Consider the following 25,662-nt stretch of genomic DNA (forward strand, 5'->3'; position numbering starts at 1 on the left):
AGTTTTTGTTTTATTCTTTGGTTGTACATACTCGCTCCTGCGGAGTGTGAGTCTAGACAAAAACTTAAGCATTTTTAAAGTAGTGGTCACAATTCTTAAAACCAGATTAGCCATACTTTTTTTTTAATAAAATAATCATTTTGAGACTTTAGTGGCTTATTTAATTATTCATTTGCTCATAAAATGAATTTATGAATGCTTTTATGAACAAAGTGGCCCTGAGAAAAGGCCTACGGCAACTTTCCTTCCCTTTCACTAACCTTCCCAGTTTGATGGAATTTTGCAATTCTGAGGACATTGTATATTAAGCTTGCAAATTGCTAAGAAACAACGTTGAAAGAATGAGCACTCCTCTTTTCTGCCCTGAAATCAGCCTCAATCCTCCTTCTTAGGAAAGCTTTAAGTTGGTCAAGAACAAGATTTGCCCTTAACAACAAATCAGTGCTATTGCTAGGTGATTGTGACATAGGTAAAGCAACCTCCAATCAGAGAGAAGCCTCTGAAGTCTAACTGTGACATGTCTCTATAAAGATGAGCAATCCCAGTGGGGAGGTTCCAAGATGGCTGAATAGGCTGCAGCTCCCAGCATGAGCGACGCAGAAGACGGGTGTTTTCTGCATTTCCAACTGAGGTATTGGGTTCATCTCACTGGGGCTTGTCAGATAGTGGGTGCAGCACACGGGGCAGGGTGGGGCATCACCTCACCCAGGAAGTGCAAGGGGTCCTGGAATTACCTTTCCTAGCAAAGGGAAGCCATGACTGATGGTACTTGGAAAATCAGAACATTCCCACCCTAATACTGAGCTTTTCTTAGCAAATGGCACACGAGGAGATTATATCCTGCGCCTGGCTCAGAGGATCCTATGCCCACAGAGCCTCGCTCACTGCTAGCACAGCAGTCTGAGATCAAACTGCAAGGTGGCAGCAAGGCTGGGGGAGGGACATCCGCCATTGCTGAGGCTTGAGTAGGTAAACAAAGTGGCCTGGAAGCTCGAACTGGGTGGAGACCACAACAGCTCAAGGAGGCCTGCCTGCCTATGTAGACTCCCCCTCTGGGGGCAGGGCATAGCTTAACAAAAGGCAGCAGAAACTTCTGCAGACTTAAACGTCCCTGTCTGACAGCTTTGAAGAGAGTAGTGGTTCTCCCAGCACAGAGTTTGAGATCTGAGAACAGACAGACTGCCTCCTCAAGTGGGTCCCTGACCCCCAAGTAGCCTAACTGGGAGACACCTCCCAGTAGGGGCTGACTGACACCTCATACAGCTGGGTGCCCCTCTGAGACGAAGCTTCCAGAAGAAGAATCAGGCAGCAACATCTGCCATTCTGCAATATTTGCTGTTCTGCAGCCTCCTCTGGTGATACACAGGCAAACAGGGTCTGGAGTGGACCTCCAGCAAACTCCAACATACCTGCAGCTGAGGGTCCTGACTGTTACAAGGAAAACTAACAAACAGAAGGGACATCTACACCAAAACCCCATCTGTACGTCACCATCATCAAAGACCAAAGGTAGATAAAACCACAAAGATGGGAGAAACCAGAGCAGAAAAGCTGAAAATTCTAAAAATCAGAGCACTTTTTCTCCTCCAAAGGAATGCAGCTCATCACCAGCAATGGAACAAAGTTGGACAGATAATGACTTTGACAAGTTGAAAGAAGGCTTCAGACGATCAGTAATAACAAACTTCTCCGAGCTAAAGGAGCATGTTCTAACCCATCACAAAGAAGCTAAAAACCTTGAAAAAAGATGAGAAGAATGGCTAACTACAATAAACAGTGTAGAGAAGTCTTAAATGACCTGATGGAGCTGAAAACCATGGCATGAGAACTATGTGACACATGCACGAGCTTCAGTAGCTGATTCGATCAACTGGAAGAAAGGATATCAGTGATTGAAGATCAAATAAATGAAATGAAGTGAGAAGAGAAGTTTAGAGAAAAAAGAATAAAAAGAAATGAACAAAGCCCCCAAGAATTATGGGACTATGTGAAAAGACCAAATCTACACCTGATTGGTGTACCTGAAAGTGACGGGGAGAACGGAACCAAGTTGGAAAACACTCTGCAGGATATTATCCAGGAGAACTTCCCCAACCTAGCGAGTCAGGACAACATTCAAATTCAGGAAATACAGAGAATGCCACAAAGATACTCCTTGAGAAGAGCAACTCCAACACACATAATTGTCAGATTCACCAAAGTTGTAATGAAGGAAAAAAATGTTAAGGGCAGCCAGAGAGAAAGGTCAGGCTACCCACAAAGGGAAGCCCAACAGACTAACAGCAGATCTCTCGGCAGAAACTCTACAAGTCAGAAGAGAGTGGGAGCCAATATTCAACATTCTTACAAGTATTTTCAACCCAGAATTTCATATCCAGCCAAACTAAGCTTCCTAAGTGAAGGAGAAATAAAATCCTTTACAGACAAACAAATGCTGAGAGATTTTGTCACCACCAGGTCTGCCTTACGAGAGCTCCTGAAGGAAGCAGTAAACATGGAAAGGAACAACCGGTACCAGCCACTGCAAAAACATGCCAAATTGTGAAGACCATCGATGCTAGGAAGAAACTGCATCAACTATCGAGCAAAATAACCAGCTAACATCATAATGACAGGATCAAATTCACACATACCAATATTAACCTTAAATGTAAATGGGCTAAATGCTCCAATTAAAAGACACAGACTGGCAAATTGGATAAAGAGTCAAGACCCATCATTGTGCTGTATTCAGGAAACCCATCTCACGTGCAGAGACATACATAGGCTCAAAATAAAGGAATGGAGGAAGATCTACCAAGCAAATGGAAAACAAAAAAAGCAGGGGTTGCAACCTTGTCTCTGATAAAACAGACTTTAAACCAACAAAGATGAAAAGAGACAAAGAAGGCCATTACATAATCAAAAAGGGATCAATTCAACGAGAAGGGCTAACTATTCTACATATATATGCACCCAATACAGGAGCACTCAGATTCATAAAGCAAGTCCTTGGACACCTACAAAGAGACTTAGACTCCCATGCAATAATAATGGGAGACTTTAACACCCCAATGTCAACATTAGACAGAGTAACGAGACAGATAGTTAACAAGGATTTCCAGGAATTGAATTCAGCTCTGCACCAAGTGGACCTAATAGACATCTACAGAACTCTCCACCCAAATCAACAGAATATACATTCTTCTCAGCACCACATCACACTTATTCCAAAATTGACCACATAGTTGGAAGTAAAGCACTCCTCAGCAAATGTAAAAGAACAGAAATTATAACAAACTGTCTCTCAGACCACAGTGCAATCAAAATAGAACTCACGATTAAGAAACTCACTCAAAACCGCCCAACTACATGGAAACTGAACAACCTGCTCCTGAATGACTACTGGGTACATAAAGAAATGAAGGCAGAAATAAAGATATTCTTTGAAACCAATGAGAACAAAGACACAACATACCAGAATCTCTGGGACACATTTAAAGCAGTGTGTAGAGGGAAATTTATAGCACTAAATGCCCACAAGAGAAAGCAGGAGGGATCTAAAATCGACACCCTAACATCACAATTAAAAGAACTAGAGAAGCAAGAGCAAACACATTCAAAAGCTAGCAGAAGGCAAGAAATAACTAAGATCAGAGCAGAACTGAAGGAGATAGAGACACAAAAAACCGTTCAAAAAAATCAATGAATCCAGGAGCTGGTTTTTTTTGAAAAGATCAACAAAATTGACAGACTGCTAGAAAGACTAATAGAGAAGAAAAGATAGGAGAATCAAATAGATGCAATACAAAATAATAAAGGGGATATCACCACCCATCCCACAGAAATACAAACTACCATCAGAGAATATTATAAACACCTCTATGCAAATAAACTAGAAAATCTAGAAGAAATGGATAAATTCCTGGACACATACACCCTCCCAACACTAAACCAGGAAGAAGTTGAATCCCTGAATAGACCAACAACAGGTTCTGAAATTGAGGCAATAGTTAATAGCCTACCAATCAAAAAAAGTCCAGGACCAGATGTATTCACAGCCAAATTCTACCAGAGGTACAAAGAGGAGCTGGTACCATTCATTCTGAAATTATTCCAATCAATAGAAAAAGAGGGAATCCTCCCTAACTCATTTTATGAGGCCAAAATCATCCTGTTGCCAAAGCCTGGCAGAGACACAACAAAAAAAGAGAATTTTAGACCAATATCCCTGATGAACATCGATGCAAAAATCCTCAATAAAATACTGGCAAACCGAATCCAGCAGCTCATCAAAAAGCTTATCCACCATGATCAGGTTGGCTTCATCCCTGGGATGCAAGGCTGGTTCAACATATGCAAATCAATAAACGTAATCCAGCATATAAACAGAACCAAAGACAAAAACCACATGATTATCTCATGTGGTTTATCACAGATGCAGAAAAATCCTTTGACAAAATTCAACAGCCCTTCATGCTAAAAGCTCTCAATAAATTAGGTATTCATGGGACGTATCTCAAAATAATAAGAGCTATGTATGACAAACCCACAGCCAATGTCATACGGAATGGGCAAAAACTGGAAGCATTCCCTTTGAAAACTGGCACAAGACAGGGATGCCCTCTCTCACCACTCCTATTCAACATAGTGTTGGAAGTTCTGACCAGGGCAATCAGGCAAAAGAAAGAAATAAAGGGTATTCAATTAGGAAAAGAGGAAGTCAAATTGTCCCTATTTGCAGATGACATGATTGTATATTTAGAAAACCCCATCGTCTCAGCCCAAAATCTCCTTAAGCTGATAAACAACTTAAGCAAAGTCTCAGGATACAAAATCAATGTACAAAAATCACAAGCATTCTTATACACCAATAACAGACAAACAGAGAGCCAAATCATTAGTGAATTCCCACTCACTATTGCTTCAAAGAGAATAAAATACCTAGGAATCCAACTTACAAGGGACGTGAAGGACCTCTTCAAGGAGAACTACAAACCACTGCTCAACGAAATAAAAAGAAGACCCAAACAAACGGAAGAACATTCCATGCTCATGGATAGGAAGAATCAATATCATGAAAATGGCCATACTGCCCAAGGTAATTTATAGATTCAATGCCATCCCCATCAAGCTACCAATGACTTTCTTCACAGAATTGGAAAAAACTACTTTAAAGTTCATATGGAACCAGAAAAGAGCTCACATTGCCAAGACAATCCTAAGCCGAAAGAACAAACCTGGAGGCATCACGCTACCTGACTTCAAACTATGCTACAAGGCTACAGTAACTAAAACAGCATGGCACTGTTACCAAAACAGAGATATAGACCAATGGAACAGAATAGAGTCCTCAGAAATAATACCACAGATCTACAACTATCTGATCTTTGACAAACCTGAAAAAAACAAGAAATGGGGAAAGGAGTCCCTGTTTAATAAATGGTGCTGGGAAAACTGGCTAGCCATATGTAGAAAGCTGAAACTGGATCCCTACCTTATACCTTATACAAAAATTAATTCAAGATGGATTAAAGACTTACATGTTAGACCTAAAACCATAAAAACCCTAGAAGAAAATCTAGGCAATACTATTCAGGACATAGGCATGGGCAAGGACTTCATGACTAAAACGCCAAAAGCAATGGCAACAAAAGCCAAAATTGACAAATGGAATCTCATTAAACTAAAGAGCTTCTGCACAGCAAAAGAAACTACCATCAGAGTGAATAGGCAACCCACAGAATGGGATAAAATTTTTGCAATCTACGAATCTGACAAAGGGTTTATATCCAGAATCCTCAAAAAACTTAAACAAATTTACAAGAGAAAAATCAAACAACCCCATCAAAAAGTGGGCAAAGGATATGAACAGACACTTCTCAAAAGAAGACATTTATGCAGCCAACAGACACATGAAAAAATACTCATCATCACTGGCCATCAGAGAAAAGCAAATCAAAACCACAATGAGATACCATCTCACATCAGTTAGAATGGCGATCATTAAAAAGTCAGGAAACAACAGGTGCTGGAGAGGATGTGGAGAAATAGGAACACTTTTACACTGTTGGTGGGACTGTAAACTAGTTCAACCATTGTGGAAGACAGTATGGCGATTCCTCAAGGATCTAGAACTAGAAATACCTTTTGACCCAGCCATCCCATTACTGGGTATATACCCAAAGGACTATAAATCATGCTGCTATAAAGACACATGCACATGTATGTTTATTGCGGCACTATTCACAATAGCAAAGACTTGGAACCAACCCAAATGTCCATCAATGATAGACTGGATTAAGAAAATGTGGCACATATACACCATGGAATACTATGTAGCCATGAAAAAGGATGAGTTCATGTCCTTTGTAGGGATGTGGATGAAGCTGGAAACCATCATTCTCAGCAAACTATCGCAAGGACAGAAAACCAAACACCACATGTTCTCACTCATAGTTGGGAATTGAACAATGAGAACAGTTGGACACAGGGTGGGGAACATCACACACTGGGGCCTGTCATGGGATGAGGGGAGGGGGGAGGGATAGCATTAGGAGATATACCTAATGAAAATGATGAATTAACGGGTGCAGCACACCAACATGGCACATGTATACATATGTAACAAACCAGCACCTTGTGCCCATGTACCCTAGAACTTAAAGTATAATAATAATAATAATAAAGATGAGCACTCCCACCTATTCTTGGGCCCTTCTTCTCTCCATTCGTAACTGATCAGAGGAACAACATCCACAATGGCTAGGTCCACCACCAAAAAGTATAAGTACTCCAAAAGACATCAAACCCCAACCTCCAGAAAGAAAGCAAAGAAAGCACATTCCAGCATTGATTTTGGCCACGGAAATTACTCATTCTTCATAAACAAGGTCCTAAAGGAAGTGATGTCCCATAGAGGCATATCATCTCACACCTTGGACCTCATGAATGCTCTGATTAACTTCTTCTTTCAACACATTGCCATAAAAGCTTACAGGCTGATGTATTCCAGAAATTGCTGTAGTCTCCCCCCTGAAGATATCCTGAAGGCTGTGTATTTGCTGTTGCCTCAGAAAACAGCTAACTATGCAGTGGCTTTTGGAAGTGAAGTGGTCCACAGATATGTCCACTCCTAAACTGCATGTGCCAGCTTCATTGATCAAACTTATCATCCAAATGATCACCTCAACATTGAATTCATTCTTTTTTATTTATTTATTTTTTCTTCCAACTTTTATTTTAGGATCAGGGTGTACATGTGCAGGTTTGTTACATGGATAAGTTGCATGTCACTGGGGTTTGGTGTACGAATGATTTCATCACTCACATAGTGAGCGTAGTACCCAATAGGTAGCTTTTTATCCTCACCCTCCTCCCACCCTTCACCCTCAAGCAAGTCTTGGTGTCTATTGTTCCTGCCTTTGTGTCCATGTATACTCAATGTTTAACACCCACTTATGAGAACATGCAGTATTTGGTTTTCTGTTCCTGCACTAATTCACTTAGGATAATGGCCTCCAGCTGCATCATGTTGCTGCAAAGAACATGATTTCATTCTTTTATGGCTGCATAGCATTCCATGGTGTATATGTACCACATTTTCTTTATCCAGTCCACTGTTGATGGACATCTAGGTTGATTACATGTCTTTGCTATTGTGAAAAGTGCTGCAATAAGCATGCACATGCATGTGTCTTTATGTTAGAATAATTCATATTCCTCTGAGCATATATCCAGTAATGGGATTGCTGGTTCTAGTGGTAATTCTGTTTTAAGTTCTTTGAGAAATCACCAAACTGTTTTGCACAGTGGCTGAACTAATTCGCATTCCCACCAGGAGTGTATGAGTATTCTCTTTTCTTCACAACCTTGCCAACATCTATTATTTTTTGACTTTTTAATAATAGCCATTCTGACTGGCGTGAGATAGTATCTCATTGTGGTTTTGATTTGCATTTCTCTAATGATGAATGATGTTGAGCATTTATTCATATGCCTGTTGGTTACCTGTATGTCTTCTTTTAGAAGTGCTTGTTTATGTTCTTTGCCCATTTTTTAGTGAGGTGGTTTCTTTTTTGCTTGTTTAAGCTCCTTATAGATTCTGGATATTAAACCTTTGTCAGATGTTTAGTTTGCAAAAATGTTCTCCCCTTCTGTAGACTATCGGTTTACCCTGTTGATGGTTCCTTTTGCTGTGTCCCAGCTCTTTAGTTTAATTAGGTCCCATTTATCAATTTCTTTGTTTTGTTGCAATTGTTTTTAGAGCCTTTGTCATGAAATCTTTGCCGAGGTCTATGTCCAGAATAAATAGTATTTCTTGGGTTCTCCCTATTGAGTCTTTATAGTTTTGGGTTCTATGTTTAAGTCTTTAATCCATCTCAAGTTGATTTCTGTATATGGTGAAAGGTATGGGTCCAGTTTCAGTCTTTTGCATATGGCTAGCCAGTTATTCCAGCACCGTTTATTGATTAGGGAATCCCTTCCCCATTGCTTATTATTGAGTTTGCCAAAGATTGGATGATTGTAGGTGTGTGACTTTATTTCTGGGTTTAACATGCCTCATTGGTCTATGTGTCTGTTTTTATACCAGTACCATGCTGTTTCAGTTACTGTAGCCTTGTAGTACAGTTGAAGTCAGATTTCCTCCAGCTTTGTTCTTTTTGCTTAGGATTGCTTTGACTATTAGGGTTCATTTTTGGTTCCATATGAATTTTAGAATTTTTTTTTTCTATGAAGAATGTCATTGGTAGTTTGATAGGAATAGCAGTGAATGTGTAAATTGCTTTGGGCAGTTATGGCTATTTTAACAATATTGATCCTTCCTATCCATTAGCATGGAATATTTTTCTATTTGCTTGTGTCATCTCTGATTTCTTTCAGCAGTATTTTACTGTAATTCTTGTTGTAGAGATCTTTCACCTCCCTGGTTAGCTGTATTTCTATGCATTTTATTCTTTTTGTGGTGATTATGAATAGGATTGCATTCTTGATTCAGCTCTCAGCTTGGACATTATTGGTATATAGAAATGCTGCTGATGTTTGTACATTGATTTTGTATACTGAAACTTTATTAAAATTATCAGTTCTAGGAGCTTTTGTGCAGAGGCTATGGGGTTTCCTAGGTATAGAATCATATCATCCATGAAGAGAGATAGTTTGACTTCGTCTCCTCCTATTTAGATGCCTTTTATTTCCTTCTCTTGCCTAATTGCTTTGGCTAGGACTTCCAGTACTCTGTTGAATAGGAGTAGTGAGAGTGAGCATCCTTCTCTTCCATTTCTCAAGGGAAATGCTTCCAGCTTTTGCCCATTCAGTATGATGTTCACTATGGGTTTGTCATATATGGCCCTTATTATTTTGAGGCATGTTCCTTTGATGCCTAGTTTTTTGAGGGTTTTTAACATGAACAGGTGTTGAATTTTATCAAAAGCCTTTTCTGCATCTATTGAGATGATTATGTGGCTTTTGTTTTTAGTTCTGTTTATGTGATGAATTGCATTAATTGATTTGCATATATTGAACCAACCTTGCCTCCTAGGGATAAAGCCTACTTCGTCAAGGTGGATTAGCTTTTTAAAGCGCTGCTGGATTCGATTTGCTAGTATTTAGTTGAGGATTTTTGCATCTGTGTTCATCGGGGATATTGGCCTAAAGTTTTCTTCTTCATTGAGTTTCTGCCAAGTTTTGGTATCAGAATGATGCTGGCTTCATTGAATGAGTTAAGGAAGAGTCCTTCCTCCTCAATTTTTTGAAATACTTTCGGTAGAATTGATACCAGCTCTTTTTTTTTTTTTTTTTGTGGTAGGGCCTCACTCTGTTGCTCAGGGTGGAGTGCAGTGGTGTGATCACAGCTCACTGCAGCCTTGACCTCCTGGGCTGAAGCGATCCTCCCACCTCAGCCCCCCAAATAGCTGGAACTATAGACATGCACCACCACATCTAGTGAATTTTGTACTTTTTGTAGAGACAGGGTCTCTCCATGTTTCCCAGGTCAGTCTTGAACCCCTGTCCTCAAATAATCCCCTGACCTTGGCCTCCCAAAGTGCTAGGATGACAGGCATGAGCTGCTGTGCCTGGCCTACCAGATCTTCTTTATATATCTGGTAGAATTTGGCTATGAATCCATCTGGTCCAAGGGTATTTTTCTGGTTGGTAGGTTTTTTTATTAATGACTTAATTTTGGAACTCATTATTGGTCTATTCAGTTATTAAATTTCTTCTTGGTTCAATCTTGGAGGGCTGTAGGCTTCCAGGATCTTACCATTTCTTCTAGGTTTTCTCATTTGTGTACATAGAGGTGTTCATAATAGTCTCTGAGTGGTTTTCTTTTGTATTTCTGTGGGTTCAGTGGTAATGTCACCTTCGTCACTTCTAATGCTGTTTATTTGGATCTTCCTTTTTATTACTATCTTATTTATTCTTTAAAAAACCCACTTTTGGTTTCATTAATCTTTTGCATAGATTTTTGCATCTCAATTTTGTTCAGTTCAGCTCTAATTTGCGTTACTTCTTTTCTTCTGCTAGGTTTGGAGTTGGCTTGCTCTTAATTTTTCCAGCTCCTCTAGGTGGGATGTTAGGTTGTTAGAGATTTTTCTGGTTTTTGACATAGGCATTTGGCACTATAAACTTTCCTTTTAACACTGCTTTAGCTATATCCTGGAGATTTTGGTGTGTTGTATTTTTATTTTCATTAGTTTCAAAGAATTTCTTGATTTCTGCCTTTATCCAAAAGTCATTCAGTAGCAGATTGCTTAATTTCCATGTAATTGTATGGTTTTGAGAGATCTTCTTGGTATTGATGTCTATTTTTACTGCTCCATGGTCTGAGTGTGTGGTTGGCATGACTTCAGGTTTTTTTAATTTGTTGAGAATGGCCTTATGGCTGAGTCTGTGGTCAATCTCACAGTATGTGCCATGTGCAGATGAAAACAATGTATATTCTGTTGTTGTTTGGTGCAGTGTTCTATAGATGTGTCTGTTAGGTCCATTTGGTCAAGTGTCAAGTTTGGGTCCCAAATATCTTTGTTAGTTTTCTGCCTTGATGATCTATTTCTTGGTATTTTCCTGTTTCTCTTATCTCTAGAGATGAATATTTTCTTGCTATTTTGCCTTTTAGCTAGTTGGCCATTTAGGTTTACCTGACACCTGATTCCCACCCAGACTTCTGTCAAAACCTTGTTTTTCCTATGAATATGTAAAGCTCATTATATAAATTCGATGTCTATTGTACCGTAAGTTTTTGTTAACTATGCACAGGATGATTTTATTCAGCTAAATATGACCATCAGATCATAATGACTTTGAATTTATTGAGACATATTAAGACAAACATCCTAATAAGTATACTAGCAGTGATAAATTTCCATCAAAAAGTATTTCACAGAGCAAATTTCATTCAACCAATTTAGTTCCTGAATGAATTCTTGAAAGAGCATATTAACTATTAAAACTATTTGTTTTCATTCTTATTTCTGGATTTTCCACCAGTTCAGTTCATGTCCATGTAAATTTTCTTGAAGAAAATTTCTTAAAGGTTTGGTTCATTGAGGTTAATTGTTCCACATTTATAACATAGAACACTCATGAAGCTACCACCAAATTTATGAACTTAAGAACCTCACAAATGTCTCTGAAGCTCTTTCCCAATCCCATCTGCCTGTTCACTATCTTGAGTTTTGTCTCTTTCCCATTTTTTCTTTGTACTGTTGCTACCTATATGTGTGTCTCTAAAGAATAGGTTTAATTTTGCTTATGTTATAACATAGGGATCATACTACATGTGTTCTTCTGTGCCTGGACTTTTCTTTCAACACTATGTGTCTAAGATTTGTACCTATTGATATATGTGGCTCTAGTTCATTCTTTTTACTCCTATGCTATAAGATTCTATAGTATAAACATACTGCAATTTATTTACCCATGCTCTAGTGATAGAGGTTTAGCTTGTTTTCAGTTTTTTACTATTATGAACAATGATGCTACAATAATGAGAGTTGTAATAATAGCTAAAAATATAGCATTTGGATTGTGCCCAGCACTCTATGTATATTAACTTATTTAACCCCCATGACAACCTTGTAAGGATAAAATAATTGTTCTCAACCCACAGGTCAGGAAAATGGGGCACAGAGAACTACGCGATTTATCCAAGGTCATACAGCTGTGTAAAGAGCAGAACTGGGATTTGATCAGGTTAACAGTCTCTGTGGACCCTCTGCTACATGCTGTGAGTGTTGTTATAAATGTCTTCTGGTACACATGTCCAGTAATTTTTTAGGAAAACTATCAAAGCATGGAATTGCTGGATCACTAATATGCCCATATTCAACTTTATTAAATATTGCCAGGCTGTCTTCTGTTGTATCAATTTACATTTGTAATCGATGAAAGTAATTTAGGTTCTTCTGGTTACAAGGAACACATAAATTCCCTCAAGAAAAAGTGGTTTATTATACGTATACAGTGGGATTGGAACTGAGCCTATTCTAGGGAATAACCACCCCCTCGTCTCTCACTTAGGACCCACTCTGTTCCTCCTGGGGTGGCTTATTTCTGCATGCTTCCTTATCAGAGTTTCAGGAAATAAACCCGATGTGCTTCACTTACTCTATTTGAGTCAGGCCCAGAGAGGGGTTGCTGGCACTCTAAAGATTGGCTTACCTTTATCACATGCCCACATCTACCTATTAACTGTGGCTTGGTGACAGAAGGGCTTCATGGTCTTCCAGAGGTCAGCAAATTATAGCCTTTTACTTCAGGGCCCCACTAGCTAAGAAGTTTTTATATTTTTATAGGGATGTTTAAAAAAAATTTTTTTATAGACTGTTCAACAGGCCTAATGTCGTCCACAAAGCCTAGGATGTTTATTTACTATCTGGCTTTTTACAGAAAAAGTTAGCCAACTCTTGATATGTACAATGCTGCTACTTTTGCAGAATCTATAGTAAGTCAGGTTTTCTAAGGCTTTTTTAGTTCAGTTCAGTTCACAGATATGAAAAGTTCGTAGCTGGCTTTTCACATCACTGGAATGAGAGGGATGAATACAAATGGCACTCAACAATTGGGGCAATGGTCTAATCATTCACAGAAAATATTTATTTCAAATTGAGGTGTTAACATTAAGTAAAGGGAACTAGGAACTTTTCCATATGTTATTATCTCTGTTTTGTGTATGTTTTATAGCATTTTTTTAAAAATAACATTTCAAAATAAGATCAAGATTCTTGGGAAAAAAATTCTAGAAATGACTTTAAGACTGATTTTATAAATGCATGTGTATAAAAATATAAAATATTTTTATATAAAATGGTAAAATATAAAATTTACATAAAATTTAGCATTTTAACCATTTTTAAGAGTATAGTTCAGTGGCATTAAATATATTCATATTGTACAACTATCACCATCATCCATCTCTAGAACCCTTTCATCTTCCCAAAATGAAACCGTACCCATTAAACAAAATATCTCCACTCCTCTTCCCCCGAGCCTCCGGCAAATGCCATTCTACTTTTTGTCTCTATGAATCTGACTATTGTAGATACCTCATATAAGTAGAATCAGACAGTACTTGTCCTTTAGTGACTGACTTATTTCACCTAACATAATGTCTATAAGGCTTATCTATATTGTAATATGCATCAGAATTCCCTTTCTTTTTAATGCTGAATAATATTTGATTATATGTAGACACAATATTTGTATTATCCATTCATCCACTGATAGATATTTGGATTGCTCCCACCTTTTGGCTATTGTGAATAATGCTGTTATGAACGTGAGTGTATAAATGTCCATTTGAGACCCTGTTTTCAATTCTTTTGGGTATATACTCAAAAGCGAAATTCCTGGATCATAAGGTAATTTTATTTTTAACTTTTTGAGGAATCACCATACAGTTTTTTACCAAGGTCATAACATTTTACATTCCCAGCATCATTACACAAGGGTTCCAGTTTCTCCACATCCTTGCCAACCCTTATTTACTGATTTTTTTAAATAATACCTATTCTAATAGGTGAAAAGTGGTATCTCCTTGTGTTTTTTTATTTGCATTTCTCTAGTGATTAGTGATGTTGAGCATCTTTTTATGTGCTTTTTGGCCATTTATAGTTTCTTTAGAAAATGTCTACTCAAGTCCTTTGCCCATTTTTAAAATTGGATTGTATGGTTTTTTTGTTGTTGAGTTGTAGTTCTTCACATATTCTTGATATTTCTCCCTTCTCAGATATCAGATATCTCTTTCTTTCTTTTTTTTTTTTTTTTTTTTGATACAGGGCCCGGCCATGTTGCCCAGGCTGGTCTCAAACTCCTGGGTTCGAGTGATCTTCCCACCTCAGCCTCCCAAAGTACTGGGATTACAGGCATGAGCCACTGCACCTGGCCGTTGATACACAAAGCTTTTGATTTTGATGAAGTACAATTTGTCTACTTTGTCTTTTGTTGCCTGTGCCTTTGGTGTCATATGCCAGTTTATTTTCGTATTGCTCCTTTATGAGAAATATTTTCTATAACAATATTAATATTTAAAAAAATATTTTGGAGTCAATTCATAAAATTAACATAGCTTCTAAAATTTAAAAAGAGTCTTATACTAGCTAACACCCTAATTTTGACCCTTCTGAAGGATCAAATACATATTTTTTACATCGATAGGCCATTTTTTCCACTATTTTTTTAATCTTGGACCCAAGTAAGCTGAGACACTTAAATGGCAAAGACAAAGTAGCATAGACTGGTAGTAGTCATCTAATATACATTTATTCCTTCTCAGAAATAGAACCCACAATTTTCAGCTGAGCACATGGCCACCCAGGACAAAGACTACATTCCCAAGACTTACTTTGAGCTGGATGTGGCCCTGTGACCAAGTTCTGATAAATGGGAATGCATATGCAACTTACAGGGAGTGTCCTTAAATAGCCGCAGGGTGTTTTCCTTTTCCTGCTGGCTGGACTGAGGATGTGAAGGCTGGAAAGGAACAGTTCTCTCAAACTAGGAGTTGAACCTGTGTATTAAGGATGGCAGAGCAGCATGCTGGAGAGAGCCTTGGTCTCTGATGATTGAACTGCCATTCTAGCTCAGGACTGCTTCTGTTTACATAAGAGACATAAGCTTTTAACTTGTTTAAGCCATTGTTATTTTGAGTTTCTATCATTCACAGTCAAACCTAATTCTAATATAGACATCCAGAAGACTATGGACTGCTACATAATGTGGTTAGTTTTATTAAATAAAAACATATTAATCTAGAAATGGAGGAAGATGAACGTCTTATGTATTTGCCAGACAATGTTGCTGGAAAATGAAATCTTGCGCCTCTTAGCAGTCTTTTCTCAGGGAGATGGGAGGAGCTTGCTTGTTTTTAGTCTGTTGCACACATGATATGATTATGAAACACTGTGTAAAATGCAAAAATATGTGAGAGATTCAAAGAAGATAGGAAACAGAATTTTCCCCTATGTCAACAACATGAGCAATATGTGGATTTTGTCATAATTTGAAGCTAGTGGCACACGGTATCATAGAAGATGCCACACACCAACAAGAAAGAATAGTGCTGACTTTTCAAAACAAATCACCCAAACAATAAAGTTCTATCAAATTTACAGATTATTCTTCTCTAACTTAAGAAATCTTGCTTTGGAAATAAATAATATACTATCTTATATAATATATATGCTATAATTTACTATAATTGTTTAAAGACTTGCTATGCACACTGCTAGCTTGTTCTTGTATGAGCTAAATGTGTCAGAAAGTACTGGGGAATAGGAAAGTATCACCAAGTAAAATAACACCTTACATATGGTGCTTATAGTTCATTTATGCATTCACAAAGTATTGAATGCCTTCTTTGCACTAGGTGCTGAGAAAACAAAGACTAGTTACATCCCATTGAAAGTTTAGGATCTTATGAAACAGCAAACTGAAAAGAAAATAAATTACTGGGAACGGCTGACATGCATTGAGCATCTGACTCTCATGTAGGCATAATTCTAAGAACTCCATGTTTGTCACCTCAATATAAAACCCAAAGCAACCACATGAGACAGACACTGTTATCACTTCACAGACAGGAAACCTGAGGAATGAAAAAAGCTAAAAAACTTGCAGAGGTCACACAGGTAGTCATTTTAAAAAGGTGATTTATGGCCGGGCGCGGTGGCTCACACCTGTAATCCCAACACTTTGGGAGGCCGAGGTGGGCAGATCACCTGAGGTCAGGAGTTTGAGAGCAGCATGGCCAACATGGGGAAACCCCTTCTCTACTAAAAATACAAAAATTAGCCGGGCATGGTGGCACAGGCCTATAATCCCAGCTACTTGGGAGGCTGGGGCAGGAGAATCGCTTGAACCCAGGAGACAGAGGTGGCAGTGAGCCAAGATCACGCCACTGCACTCCAGCCTGGGTGAGACAGCAACACTCTGTCAAAAAAATTAAAAAAAAGGGCAACTTACACTCACATACTCTGGCTTCAGAGCCCACAACACAATGCAATACTGCATCTCATATGGAAGGAATCATGTAGAAGATGCTGTGGAACATGGGAGAAACATCCAACCCACACCGGAAAGCCATTTTAGAGGGGATGATGCCTGACCTAGGTCTTGAAGGATGAGTAGAAAATTCATGTAAGGCAGAAGGAACAATAACTGCTAATGCATAGGGCAATAAACAGCATAAACTTAAGGTAATTGCAGTTTAAGTGGCTGCAAATAAGCACAGAAGGGAGGTTGGTGAAAATGAGATTAGAGAGGCAAATATCTGTCAGCTAACTTATCGCTTGAATTTGATCCCAGTACCTATGAGAAGATTTATAGAAGGACTTTAAGAAGGAGAAATGTGATTTCATTTATATTTAGATTATTCTCACAGTAGTAACATGGAGGATGAATTAAAGCAAGGTGAGTCCAGTGTGCATACTACTGGAATTATCCAGGAAAGTCTTGATGAGGGCCTGAACCAAGCCAATGGCAATGGAGATGAGGAGAAAGAGATAAATTTGAAAGGAATTTTGGAGGCAGAATCCACAGGAGATACGTAAAATGTGTGCAATAACAGAGAAACCGCCAATTAGGGATTCCCAGAGCTCTGGCCCAAGAGACTGGATGGATCCAAGACATTAAGCACAGTTTACTTAGCAGTTCCATGTGAAATATCTAGACGGTATGCAAGGAAGTTGTAAATGGTGCCACATAAGAAGTATTACAAGAGTGTTCAAAGTACAGAGAATCTGGCAAAAGTCAAATGACCTTGGGCAAGTGACTAGCACTTGCTAAAAGCTTAGCTAGAAGAGGACAGCTTGAATTTTTAATACTCCAGATCATTTTTTAATCACAGCTCTGTGCTGTGCCACACAGCATGTGTTAACAGATTTTTCTCACCTCTGACAGCTGATTATTTCAGAAGACATTTGGCAGTATGGGGAATAACTAGCAGACTATGTAAATATACGGGAAGAAAATAGCAACCTATAAATATAAGTCAGGTTGGAAGGTTATTCAGCTGCATCCAAAATAAAGAATCTAGAATATAATTTGGGTTATTTGCAAAAGGAGAAAGTGACCACTGATTGATTCTAGCCTGAGTTTGGAAGCAACAGAGACATTCCTAGAAGGAAAGAAAGCACATGTTGCTTTGAAATTGATCTTTAACTGTTTATTATTGAGGATGATGATTCTTCCAAAAAGCCTCTTTTTAAAACTAAAGAGCTTTTGATTGCTCAGCAAATGAGAAAACTATTAGATGGAAAATCATCAAGGATATAGAATATTTGAAAAATATAATTAACCAACAGAACCTAATTGACATATAAAACATTCCACCCAACAAAAACGGAATAGACACTTTTTTCCAGTGCCCATGGAACATTCATTCACCAAGGTAGACCATCTCCTGGTCCATAAAACCTCAACAAATGTTTTAAAACTAAAATCATACAGAGTGTTTTTCTAACCATAACAGAAACAAACCAGGAATCAGTAATAAGATAAAATTTTCTTAAAATACTTAGAAATTAAACAACACACTTTTAAATGACCCATGGTCAAAGATGGAGTTCAAACAAAAATTTTTAAACACATGGAATTTCAATACAATTAAAATTACAACATATCAAAATATGTGGGATGCAGTTAAAGCAATGCTGAGAAACTTACAGCACTTACATTTCTAATGCTTACATTAGAAAAGAGGAAAGATCTCAAATTAATAAACTAAGTTCCCACCTCAAGAATTAGAAAAACAAGATCAAAGCAAACTCAAACCCAGCAGAAAAAAGGAAATAATAAGAGCAGAAATCAATTAAATAAAAAATAGGAAAATGATAGAGAATGTCAATGAAATTAGAGGGGGGTTTAAAAAAAATCAATAAAATTGATAATCCTTTAGCGATACTGGTAAAAAATAAAAAAAGAGAAGACAAAAATTATCAATAGCAGGAATGAAATAAGATATCACTACAGATCCTGCAGGAATGAAATAAGATATCACTACAGATCCTGCAGCCAGTAAAAGGATGATAAGGAAATACTACATGTATTAGTCCATTTTCACAGTGCTATAAAGAACTGCCTGAGACTGGGTAATTTATAAAGGAAAGAGGTTTAATTGACTCACAGTTCAACATGGCTGGGGAGGCCTCAGGAAACTTACAGTTGCGGTGGAAGGTGAAGGGGAAGCAAGGCACCTTCTTCACAAGGCATCAGGAAGGAGAAGTGCCAAGAGAAGGGGGAAGAGCCCCTTATAAAAACCATCAGATCTCATGAGAACTCACTCACTATCACAATAACATCATGGAGGAAACCACCCCCATGATTCAGTTACTTCTACCTGGTCTCTTCCTTGATGCATGGGGATTATGAGGATTATGGGGATTACAATTCAAGATGAGGTTTGGGTGGGGATGCAAAGCCTAAGCATATCACTACATAACAACCTCACGTTCATGTAGTCAACAACTTGGAAGAAATAGACCAATCAATTCCTTAAAAATAACAAACTACCCATACTCTGCCTAGATTACATTGATAACTAAATTACCCCTATAGCCATTAAATCAAATTTATAATTTAAAAGCTTCTGAATAAGAAATCTTGGACTCCCAATTTCTGGTCCAACATATAAGAAACTTTGACATGGTCACTCTGCCCTAATCACAAGTAAAAAAGCTGAATAACCTGAAAAATCAACAGCTCCTCTTAGGTCCATAAGAGAAGTGAGCTTGTAGGGCAATCTGCTGCCCCCCAAATTGGGAAGACAGGTAAATACAGAGAATCATAATTTACCAAAGCAGGAGTTCATGAGCAGAAACCTATGTGGAACTGGTGACAGGGTGAGAGAACCTGAACTGTAGTTGACAAATTGCTGGAGGCTCAGTGTGGACAAGTCTGGAAGATAAAAACTCCAGGGATACCCAGTCAAGGGGATGGGGAAGATGGCACATTTTTGTGAGAGTAAATGTCAGAGAAACATCCCTTAGTGATTCCAGTAAAAGGAAAGAAAATGAGTAATTGTGAATGCTCTAGAGCATTCTGTTCTTCTTAACAAAGCCTGCCCTCGGAAGAAACAAATCACAGCCTAACCTGCTGGGGTTTTATCAGAGTCTAGCTGACCTGGGGGAAAGGAAATATCCAACCAGCTGGTTCAAGCCTTCTTAGTAACACAAGAAAAATACCCAACTCAAGCCTCCTGTAGCCATCCTGTCCCACCTAAAGGGGAAAAACTGAGAACCACTCCCTAAGTTTACAGTCCAGAGGCATGGGCTCACTAAAAGACTGAGACCTAACCATAGGGCTATGGAAGGCTTCCCCTCACCCCACACCTTACTACCACATTACTAAAGGCTTATTTACGAAGTTCTCTTTACCCAGTACATCATGTCAGGCTATCAAAAACAAATTACATAGAAAGAAAAAAAATGATTGCTATTTACAGATGGCTGATAAAGACTACAAATCTGTGACTAGCATCTTTTTTTTTTTCTTTTTTTTTGAGACAGGGTCTCACTCTATCTCACTGTGTCGCCCAGACTGGAGTGCTGTGTCACAATCTCGGCTCACTGCACCCTCCACCTCCCAGGCTCAAGCAATTCTCTTGTCTCAGCCTCCAGAGTAGCTGGGATTACAGGAGCATGCACTACCACTCAGCTAATTTTTGTATTTTTAATAGAGACAGGGTTTCACCATGTTGGCATGCCTGATCTTGAACTCCTGACCTCAAATGATACATCTGCCTCGGCCTCCCAAAGTGCTGGGATTATAGGCGTGAGCCACGGTGCCCAGCTTCAGGCTCACTTTTAATGATGAAAGACTGAACACTGAATATTTTCCTCAGAAGATTGAGAACCAGATAAGAATGTTCACTTTTATTATTTCCTCTAAACATTGTTCTGGTGATGCCAGGAAAATTATGCAAGAAAAAAAAAGACCTTGAGTTTGAAAAGCGAAAAATAAATTATCTTTATTTCAGATGACATCAAAAAAGAAAAAACTACAAGGTATACTAAAAGGTGAAAAACATAATGTGAAAAAACAGAGTTAAGTATCAGAACCAGACCCAGATATAGCAGGGATGTTGGAATTACCAAATTGGGAATTTAAAACAACTATGATTAAGATGATAAGGGCTATTTAATGTGTAAAGTAAACACTATGCATACAGACGGGCAATGTAAGCAGAGAGGTGAAATTCTAAGAAGAAGCCCGAAAGAAATGCTAGAGATCAAAAACACAGAACTACAGAATAATGAGCTTATTGGCACATTGGACATGGCTGAGGAAGGAATCTCTGAACTTGAGGATATCTCAACAGAAACTGCTAAGACTGAAAAGCAAAGAGAAAAAAAGACTGAAAACTCCCCAGAATATTCAAGAACTGTGGGACAACTATATAAAAGGTATAACACACACGCAATGACAATACAAGAAAGAGATGAAAGAAGGAAGGGAAGAAAAATACCTGAAACAATAATAACTGGGAACCTTACCAAATTAATGTCAGATGCCAAACCACAGATCTAGGAAGCTCAGAGAGCACCAAGCAGGATAAATGTCAAAAAACTATGCCTCAGCATATTCAAACTACAGAACAACTAAAGATAAACCAAAAATCAGGAAAGAAGCCAAAGGGGAAAAAAACACCTAACTTACAGAGAAGCAAAGATAAGAATTACATCCAGCTTCTCAGAAACCATGCAAGCTGGAAAAGAATGGAGTGAAACATTCAAAGTGTTGAGATAAAAAGAAAAAAAGCCAATCTAGAATTCTGCAAAATTATATTTCAAAACTGAAGGAGAAATAAAGACTTCCTCAGACAAATAAAAATGGACGGAATGGATTGCCAATAGATTTGCCTTGCAAGAAATGTTGTAAGTTCTTTAGAGAGAAGGGACAATATGTAAGTCAGAAACTCATATCTACATAAAGGAAGAACAAGAAAGAATGAATAAGTGAAGGTAAAATTAAAAGTTTTATTTGTTCTTATTTTAACTAATCCCACAGAGAAGAGTTTGTTCAAAAAAATAATAGCAACAATGTGCAATAGTTCCCACTTATCTGCAGTTCCCCTTTCTTCGGTTTCATTTACCTATGGTCAACCAAGGTCGAAAATATTAAATGGAGGCTAGGCGCGGTGGCTCACACCTGTAATCCCAGCATTTTGGGAGACCAAGACAGGTGGATTGCTTGAGGCCAGGAGTTTGAGGCCAGTCTGGCCAACATGGCAAAACCCATGTCTACTAAAAACGCAAAAATTAGCTGGGCCTGGTGGCGCATGCCTGTAATCCCAGGTAACTCGGGAGGCTGAGGCAGGAAAATCACTTGAACCCGGGAGGCGGAGGTTGCAGTGAGCCGAGATGGCGCCACCGCACTCCAGCCTGGGCAACAGAGTGAGAGACACTGTCTCGAAAAATAATACAATACAATACAATACAATATTAAATGGAAAATTCTAGAAATAAACAATTGGTAAGTTTTGAATTGTCCGCCGTTCTAAGCAATGTGATGAAATCTCATGCCATCCTGCCTGGGGCGTGAATCTTCCCTTCATCCAGCGTATCTATGCTGTATACTAGCGGTCCCCAACTTTTTTGGCACCAGAGACCGGTTTTGTGGAAGACAATTTTTCCACGGACGGCAGGGTGGTGAGGGGATGCCTTCCGGATGAAACTGTTCCACCTCAGAGCATCAGGCATTAGATTCTCATAAGGAACACTCAATCTAGATCCCTCGCATACCGGTTCACAATAGGGTTAGCGCTCCTATGAGAATCTAATGCCAGCTGCTGATCTGACAGGAGGTGGAGCTCAGGCGGTAATGTTTGCCGGGTGCTCACCTCCTGCTCTGCGGCCCGTTCCTAACAAGCCACAAACAGGTCCAGGTCCGCGACCGACGGGGGTGGGGGACCTCTGCTGTGTACCCTAACCACATGTCAGTCACTTAGTAGCCATTTTGGTAATCAGATCAACTGCCTCAGTATCGCAGTCCTTGTGCTTGGCCCCAAAGCACAAGAGTAGTGATGGTGGCAGTTTGAATAGGCCAAAGGGAAGCCTTAAAGTGCTCCCTTTAAATGAAAAGGTGAGTTTTTTACTTAATAGGGAAAGGGGAAAAAACAAAATGCTGAGGTTGCTAAATTCTACAATAAGAATGAATTTCAATCCGTGAACTGTGCAGAAAGAAAAACAAAATGCATGCTAGTTTTGCTGTCAGACCTCAGACTGCAAAAGTTACAGCCACAGTGCATGATAAGTGCTTTGTTAAGATGAAAAAGGCATTAAATTTGTGGGTGGAAGACGTGAACAGAAGTGTGTTCCACTTGATGCCAATCAGTGTCAGTACTATCTTTGATTTCAGGCATCAACTGGGGGTCTTGGAAGGTATCCACTGAAGATAAGGGGGGACTACTGTATTTGATTATGTATCCTTCTGTGTTAGTGAAATGAATGCAAGCAGTGATACACACAGGATGGCAGGGAGGAATTGTGATTATTTTTTAATTATAAGGTACTTGCACTAATTGTGAAGCAGTATAGTGTTATTTGAATGTGGATTAGTTGTGAATATATATTGCAAACTCTAGGGCAGCCACTGAAAAAAAGGTAAAAAAAAAATACAACTGATATGTGAAGAAAGGAGAAAAAAAGAATCATAAAATATTCAATCAAAACCACAAAAGATAGAAAAAGAGTGGAAGACAAAAAGGGAATAAGAAAAAAGGGAACAAACAGCAGTAATAAGTATGCTAGATATTAATCCAAATATATTACTAATCACTTTAAATGTCAGTGGTTTAAGTGTACCAATTAAAAAACAGATTATCCAAATTGATCAAAAAAACCACCCAACTCTACATTGTCTGCAAGAAACCCACTTTAAATAGAAAGACACACATAGATTAAAAGTTAATGGATAAAGAAAGATATACTATGCTAACACTAACCAAAACAAAGCAGGACTAGCTATATTAATGTTAGAGCAAACTTCAGAGCAAGGAAAGTTCTCAGGGATAGAGAGGAGCATTATTACATAATGATAAAGGGCCTAATTCTCCAAGAACACATAACAACCTGTCACCTGACAAGCACGCATCAAAATAAAGGAGGCAAAAACTAATAGAACTGCAAAGAGAAAGAGATGAACCCACTACTGTAGTTAGAGGCTTCACTATCCCTCTGTCAGAAATGGACAGATCCATTAGGCAGAAAATCAATAAGGACATAGTTGAACTCAGTGACCCATCAATCAACTGGATATAGTTGACAAAAACCTGCACACGGATGTTTATAGTAGCTTTATTCACAGTTACCAAAACTTGGAAAAAAACAAGATGTCCTTCAGTAGATGAATAAAGTGTGGTATATCCAAACAATAGAATATTATTCAGCACTAAAAAGAAATGACTGTCAAGCCATAAAAAGACATAGAGGAAACCTAAATGCTTATTACTAAGTGAAAGAAGCCAACCTGAAAAAGCTACGTGCTGTGTGTAGCTATGTGCTATGCTGTGTGTCACATACTACAGTATATGACATTCTGGAAAAAGCAAAGCTACAGAGACAGTGAAAAGATGAGTGGTTGCCAGGGGAGAGAGGAATGAATAAGCTGAGGATTCGCAGGGCAGTGAAACAACTCTGTGCAGTACTATAATGGTACATACATGTCATTATACATTTGTGTAAATCCATGGAAGGTAAAACACCAAGAGTAAAGCCTAATGTAAGCCACAGACTTTGGGTGATAATAATGTGTCAATGTGGGTTCATCAGTTGTAACAAATGCACCACTCTGGTGAAGGAAGTAGATAATGGGGAAGGGTACCCATGCGTGGGGACAAGAGAGCATGTGGAAAATCTCTGTACCTTCTGCTCGATTTTGCTGTGAACCTAAAACTGCTCTAAAAAATAAAGTCTATTAAAAGAAAGGAAGGAAGGAAGAGAAAGAGGAAGGAAGGGAGGAGGGAGGGAAGGAAAGAGGGAAGGAGAAGCCGATCAATTGTCAGATGGTTTCACTGTGGAATTCTACCAAAAATTTAACACCAATTTTACACAATCTCTTCCAGAAAACAGAAAACTACAGACTAGTATCTTTCATGAACCCAGCCACAAAATCCTCTAAGATATTAGAAAATCAAACTCCACAATGTGTAAAAAGAATTATACACCATGACCAAGAAGGATTTAGTCCAGCTATGCAAGAGCTTTTGATATGCAAGAAGTAGAGTTTTTGTTTTTGTTTTTGTTTTTTTTGAAACAAGATCTCACTCTGTCACCAGGCTGGAGTGCAGTGGTGTGATCATGGCTCACTGAAGCACCATGTCTGATTAATTTTTAATTTTTTTAGAGATGGGGGGTCTTGCTATGTTGTCAAGCTGGTCTCGAATTCCTGGGCTCAAGTGATCCTCCCTCCTCAGTCTCTCAGAGTGCTGGGATTATAGGCATGAGCCACCCTGCTAGCCTAAGAAGTAGAGATTTTGATAAGGCATTACAGAAGACTCACTCTTTGTTCTAGGAAAGCCTACCAGAAAGGGTCTTTGGGTATGCAAGTCACAGGCCATAATGAAAAAATAGTTAAGAGAGTACCTCTCAAGGAAAAAAGAATGCTCAAGCTGAGATGAGAAAATGTTATCTATGTTATAGGACGAGCTGATTTTCTGCAAACACCATTTCCTTTGGAGGCATGTTTTCTTTTGGACTGTGGTTTTAGACTAACTGTGCCTAAACACTACTATTGGTCCTTGTGCATTTTTGGTGGATAGTTAATCCAAGACATAAAGGACCTGTTTTCATGAAACACCTTGCAATGATCTGGGCATAGGTGGTGCAGCTTCAGGGCCCTGGCAATGACGTAGGACCCAAAAGTTAGAGAAAGGGCTGATTTCCCTGTGAGAAATCAGCTGCACTGGGTCCGGCATCCCTTTAGCTCCTAGCGTATTTGTAGCTTCAGGGAAAAAAGTATATTCCAGAAAAAAAAATGGAGGCTGCAGACATGGACTCAGTGAAGCTGGAACACGAGAGAGAACACAGCAGTCCTATGTGATGATTGCTCCTAACAGGCTGGACTGTGGGCATGCATGAAGCCAGGGGCCCTTTGGAGAATGACAGAACTTTCTGTGGGAATTTTGCCAGAAGTGTGAGCTACAGGAACTTTGAGTTACTAAAGTTAAAACTGCAAAAACTTAAG

At 38.7% G+C, this 25,662-nt stretch overlaps 1 long non-coding RNA gene across 2 annotated transcripts in view; it reads left to right on the top strand.

Annotated features, from left to right (window-relative positions):
• The first annotated feature begins 533 nt into the window (after window positions 1-533).
• The window catches only part of LOC134739589 (uncharacterized), an 86,996-nt gene continuing 61,867 nt past the window's right edge, over window positions 534-25,662 (top strand). For both annotated transcript variants that reach the window (XR_010126401.1, XR_010126400.1), the window contains exons 1-2: window positions 534-631; window positions 12,092-12,208. This is a non-coding gene — a long non-coding RNA (uncharacterized LOC134739589). The remainder of the gene's footprint in view (window positions 632-12,091; window positions 12,209-25,662) is intronic.

The sequence above is a fragment of the Pongo pygmaeus genome, chromosome 4 (assembly GCF_028885625.2).
Source record: "Pongo pygmaeus isolate AG05252 chromosome 4, NHGRI_mPonPyg2-v2.0_pri, whole genome shotgun sequence".
Lineage (NCBI taxonomy): Eukaryota > Metazoa > Chordata > Mammalia > Primates > Hominidae > Pongo > Pongo pygmaeus.